This window comes from Schistocerca nitens, chromosome 3, assembly GCF_023898315.1.
Source record: "Schistocerca nitens isolate TAMUIC-IGC-003100 chromosome 3, iqSchNite1.1, whole genome shotgun sequence".
Lineage (NCBI taxonomy): Eukaryota > Metazoa > Arthropoda > Insecta > Orthoptera > Acrididae > Schistocerca > Schistocerca nitens.
Window position 1 is genome coordinate 720,951,402 of NC_064616.1, and position 6,000 is coordinate 720,957,401.

Here is a 6,000-nt window from a genome sequence, read left to right on the forward strand (position 1 = left end):
GAGTTTAACAGGAATTGATAGTCGTGTAACTGTATTAGTGGATGTTATTGCATCGCTTCGGGGGTGATTTAATAACGAGCTTACGCTCGAAACTAGTAATCAAGTAATAAAGACAATTAACAGTGCGACTTAGTTCCCTACAATTTACTGCATAGTTAGATAAACCACACAGTTGATGACGTCATGCCTTACAGAATTCTGGAAATTAGTAATTACTTTATCATGTTGGGTACATTCCGAAGATATGGCTTCCTGCATTACTTCGATTGCCTGTAAAGGTATCTGCTTTTACATACAGTGTCAATCGCTGGATGTAATTTGGTGAAAATTTTAGTGCCAACAGTGTTCGACTAAAATTTATTAAATGTACTGTGTGGTCGTAGATATATGAGGGCCAGGGAAATGTAAAACCAACACCTGCCTCAAAGGGAGCATGGTATGGTTCCATTCTAAAGCAATCACCACACGCGTTAAGTTATTTACCCAACTGGGAGACGAAACTATCAATTCACGTTTCGTATAACGGGGTCGGCCGCCGACGGATCCACAACCACACCCTCTCCTGCACTTCCTCGTCCGACTGGAACCGACGCCCACGCATGTCTTTCTTCGGGTGAAAATGATACGGCGAAAGATCCGGGCTGTACGGGGGATATTACAATATTTCTCAACTAAATCGGTGAGCGTAGCCTTCGTCCGATTACCAGTGTGGTGGCGGGCGTTATCGTGCAACGGGAAGATTCCGTCCAACAGCATTCCTGGGCGTTTTGACTGTATGGCGCGTTGCAGTTTCTGCAAAGTGTCTCCATAGTGCTGCGCTCTGTTGTGATTGCACGATAAGGCCCGCTCCCACACTGCCAATCGGACGAAGGTTACGCTTCAGCGATTTTGTTGGGAAACACTGAAACATCCTCCGTACAGCCGGGATCGTTCATTGTGTGATTTTCAAATCTTTGGTTACCTGAAGAAAGACATGTGTGGACGTCGGTTTCAGTCTACATCTACATCTACATCTACATCCATAGTCCGCAAGCCACCTGACGGTGTGTGGCGGAGGGAAAGTACCGATAAAGGTACTCAACCTCTATCGGTTCTCCCTTCTATTCCAGTCTCGTATTGTTCGTGAAAAGAAAGATTGTCGGTATGCCTCTGTGTAGGCTCTAATCTCTCTGATTTTATCCTCATGGTCTCTTCGCGAGATATACGTAGGAGGGAGCAATATACTGCTTGACTCCTTGGGGAAGGTATGTTCTCGAAACTTTAACAAAAGCCCGTACCGAGCTACTGTGCGTCTCATTTCTCCTGCAGAGTCTTCCACTGGAGTTTATCTATCATCTCCGTAACGCTTTCGCGATTACTACATGATCCTGTAACGAAGCGCGCTGCTCTCCGTTGGATCTTCTCTATCTCTTCTATCAACCCTATCTGGTACGGATCCCACATTGGTGAGCAATATTCAAGCAGTGGGTGAACAAGTGTACTGTAACCTACTTCCTTTGTTTCGGATTTCATTTCCTTAGTATTCTTCCAATGAATCTCAGTCTGGCATCTGCTTTACCGACAATCAACTTCATATGATCATTCCATTTTAAATCAGTCCTAATGCCTACTCCCAGATAATTTATGGAGTTAACTGCTTCCAGTTGCTGACCTGCTACATTGTAGCTAAATGATAAAGGATCTTTCTTTCTATGTATTCGCAGCACATTAAACTTATCTACATTGAGATTTAGTTGTCATTCCCTGCACTATGCGTCAATTCGTTGCAGATCCTTCTGCATTTCAGTACAATTTTCCATTGTTACAACCTCTCGATATTCCACAGCATCATCCGCAAAAAGCCTCAGTGAACTTCCGATGTTATCCACAAGGTCATTTATGTATATTGTGAATAGCAACGTTCCTACGACACTCACCTGCGGCACACCCGAAATCACTCTCACTTCGGAAGACTTCTCTCCATTGAGAATGACATGCTGCGTTCTGTTATGTAGGAACTCTTCAATCCAATCACACAATTGGTGCCCGCATCTCGTGGTCGTGCGGTAGCGTTCTCGCTTCCCACGCCCGGGTTCCCGGGTTCGATTCACGGCGGGGTCAGGGATTTTCTCTGCCTCGTGATGGCTGGGTGTTATGTGCTGTCCTTAGGTTAGTTCGGTTTACGTAGTTCTAAGTTCTAGGGGACTGATGACCATAGATGTTAAGTCCCATAGTGCTCAGAGCCATTTGAACCATTTTTGAACACAATTGGTCTGATAGTCCATAAGTCCCACGAGGAAGTGCAAGAGTGGGAGTGGTTGTGAATCCGTCAGTGGCCGACCGCTTTCTATGAAACTTATCGTCTCGTTCCCCACTGTGATTAATGCCTTAATGTGTGTGGTGATTACTTTTGAATGAACCATTCCTTGCTCCCGTTGTGGCTGGTGTTCGGTTTCCATTTGACTGCCCCTCATACTATAATTATCGGAAGCCAGTACAGCAGATACGACAACGCCATCCACCACACGGAACACGAGAATGGCTTCCAGAGTAATAATATGACACCCAGATAACGCAAGAGACAAAACTGCCGTTCAGTGGATATCATTGACTTTTTGTCATGATTAGATGGTGTTTTGTCATTTGTGTGTAAGTCTGTGTGTAAAAGACGTAACGCAAGGCATCCTAGCTGTTTCTTATTTCGTAGCTGAAGTCGAAACGTGACGGAGCGGACATGCCTGTTCAACACATTTTGAAATCCAGAACCGCTGAGTGCTAAAATGGTTGTGACAATGTCGCGAATCTTCGATTGCTACCTCACCAAAGAACACAGAAATGCAATGCACCAGTGTACTATGATTTTGAACAAGTGAGTTGTAAAACTGGATCCTTTGGCTGGGAAGCTTCTCATAACGTATATCATACTGGAAAACTGCAGAACTAGTTCATACATTGTATGGAGTTGTGCTACAAGACCGAGGAATACGGGAAAGACGTAAGAATGCCTGTTTGATGAAAATACACTCTAAGATAATACAGAATACGATACACCACGAAGAAAGTATCCGAATGGCATGAAAATCGCTAGGTGTGATGCACATCTATAGACAAACAAAAGATTACAATTTCATAGAAACAGGATGATTTATTCAGGAGAAAGAGCTTCACAGGTAGAGCAAGTCAATAACACGTTGATCCTCCTCTGCCCTTATGCAAGCAGTTATTCTGATTGGCACTGACTGATAGAGTTGTTCGATGTCCTATTGAGGACTATAGTGCCAAATTCTGTCCAGTTAGCACGTTAGACCGCCAAAATTCCGAAGTGGTTGGTGGGCCATGCCCACAATGCTCCAAACGTTCACAATTCTCAAGAGATTTGGCGACAGTGCTGATCAAGGTAGGTTGGCAAGCTCGAAGACAAGCAGTAGAAAATCGCGCTTTGTGCGGGCGGGTATTATCTTGCTGAAATGTAGGCCCAGGATGACTTGCCATGAAGGGCCTCTTTGCTGTAAGGGTACCGCAGATGACAACCAAAGGGGCCGTGCTGTGAAGTGAAATAGCACCCCAGATGATCGCTCCTGGTTGTCGGGCTGTATGGCAGGCGACAGTCAGATAGGTATCCCACCAGTCTCTGGGGCGTCTCCAGACACGTCTTAGCTGGTCATCGGGGCACGGAATGTCATTGACTGGAGTAGAATTGTCTCCACTGACGAGTCCCGCTTCGAAATGAACCCCAATGGTCAGCGAAGACATACCTGGAGACGGCCCAGACATTGGTGCGTTACCATCTAGACCGTTGCCCGTCTTACGGCCCGACAACCAGGAGTGATGGTCTGTGGCGCCATTTCCTTTAATAGTGTCTTTAGTTGTCATCCGCGGCCCTCTTACAGGACAGCAGTATGTCGACGATATTCTGCGTCCAGTTTTGTTGCCCTTCATGGCAAGCCTTCATGGACCTACACTTCAGCAAGGTAATGCCCGCCTACACACGGCAAGAGTTTCTATTGCTTTTCTTCGTGCTTGCCAAAACCTAACTTTGCCAGCAAGGTCACCAGATCTCTCCCCTATTGAGAACGTTTGGAACATTATGGGCACTGCCTTCCAACCAGCTCGGGATTTTGACGATCTAACGCGCCAATTGGACAGAATTTGGCACGATATCCCTGAGGAGGACAGCCTAGAGCTCTGTCAATCAATGTCAATCCGAACAACTGCTTGCATAAGGGTCAGAAGAGGACCAACACGCTCAATATGTGAAGCGCTTCCCCTTGAATAAATCATCCATTTTTTCTCAAATTGCAGTCATTTGTTTGCCTGTATATGTACATCACATCTACCGATTTCCGTCCCCGAACGGATTATATTACACGAAAATTACTGATTACAAACTGGTCACCTCAGAATCGCTATTTGAGCTCCTCTTCATTTTAATAAGGAATTTCAGATCCTTGCAGTTCCATATTCTTCTTGGTGCTAACACAACTGTGGTGATAAGAAGCTCAAATAACGGCAGATGCCAGTGAAAACTTCATTAGTCACCATTATATTGGACTCCTGGCCCAATGTCGACTGCAGCTCTGGTTTCTCTCTTGCAACGTTACAGCCAATCTGGGACGTAATAATACGACTTACCATTTTATCACCCAGTATTCTGTGGTTACTGATTAAAACCAATCTTTCTCATTTGCTGCCCCACGTCGCACAACGTTCTATCGTTGTGAAGGTCTGGAGATTACGATTCCCGAGATAAACATCGAAGTCCACCTCCATCAAGCCCAATAAAAGTAACTCAAAGCTGCGTAGCTTGCACGTTTTCAAAAGTCAGAAATTAGATCTGTGATTTCAAGACCAGAAAAGTAACAATGAGTACTGTAAAACATACATTCTAAAATTCACATATGGTGAGTATTGGAAATTTTTTTACGAAACTATTCTGCTCGGAGCCAGTTTGCATAGGTAGCAGGTTATGAAATGTTTACAACTTTATTCCTAGAAGCTACAAATTCACATATATTGTTTCTTCGATAAACGCAAAAAACTGCTCCAGAAAGAAATGAGAAAAATAAGTTTTCTGTCATAAAACAAAACGTTTTCCGCAGTGTGTGCTCACCAAGGTCTAAACATTATTTCCTCGGTGTGCACCGTGTCATTAAACTGCGAAAGGCGCCTCAGAGACTACAGGCAATAACATAGAAATTCTCGAAGAATACCCGTCAGAGAAACCACCCACTTAAGTGAGCTAGAGCGTGGAGCAATAAGCGATGCGTTCTCTCGCACTGGGCTCGTTGAGAGGAGCGAGAGAGTTGGTGCGGGCACGGAAATAGCCTTCAATTGGGCGTTTCCGACGCGCTGAGTGTGACTGGTCTACTCACCTGGGCTGCTGCTGCTGCGGCGGCGCGGCGGCGGGGACGGCGGCTGCGTCTGTATGGCCGTGCCGCTGCTCGCCGACTGCCCCTCGCCGGGCTGCGACGTCACCCCCGGAGGCCGCGCATGCGCCCTCGCGCAGACTCCTGCTCCCTGCTCCTGCTCCTGCTCCTGCTCCCCAGCCACCGCCTCGCAACCCCTCTCCGAAAACAATCCGCTGTAGCTCAAACAAGCCGTCTGGCAAGCTACAACACAACCGGCCGACGAAGCGAGGAGCCAGTTTCGATAATCTTCCTTTCCATTACTTCTCTTATAGATCTCCATTTGACGTTTCCTTCTGAGCTAGCAGCTGGGTGGTCTGTACTTCTACATCTGCATCTAAGTGATTACTCTGCAATCCATGTGAAGTGTCTGGCTGAGGGTGCGTAGAACCACTTTCAGCCTGTTTCTCTACCGTTACACTCTCGAATAGAGCGTGAGAGAAATGAACCTCTAAACCTTTCAGAGCGAACTCTGATACCTCTTATTTCCTTTATTGTAATTCCGTCACGCTTGCGTTTTATAAACTGGCCACTACTTCCGGAGTACCAAGGTCATTTTCAAGTCAGGTCTATCAAAGCAGCTTTGATAGACGTGGCTTAGTGCTTGGTTAGTGCT

The 6,000-nt window shown here is 46.0% G+C and overlaps 1 protein-coding gene across 1 annotated transcript in view; it reads right to left on the minus strand.

The window, feature by feature from the left end:
* Positions 1-5,443, minus strand: part of LOC126248688 (uncharacterized) — a 338,210-nt gene extending 332,767 nt beyond the window's left edge. Inside the window, exon 1 of the mRNA XM_049949964.1 lies at positions 5,352-5,443. The gene's annotated coding sequence lies outside the window, so the exon portion shown is untranslated. The remainder of the gene's footprint in view (positions 1-5,351) is intronic.
* Between the last annotated feature and the right edge of the window lie 557 nt (positions 5,444-6,000).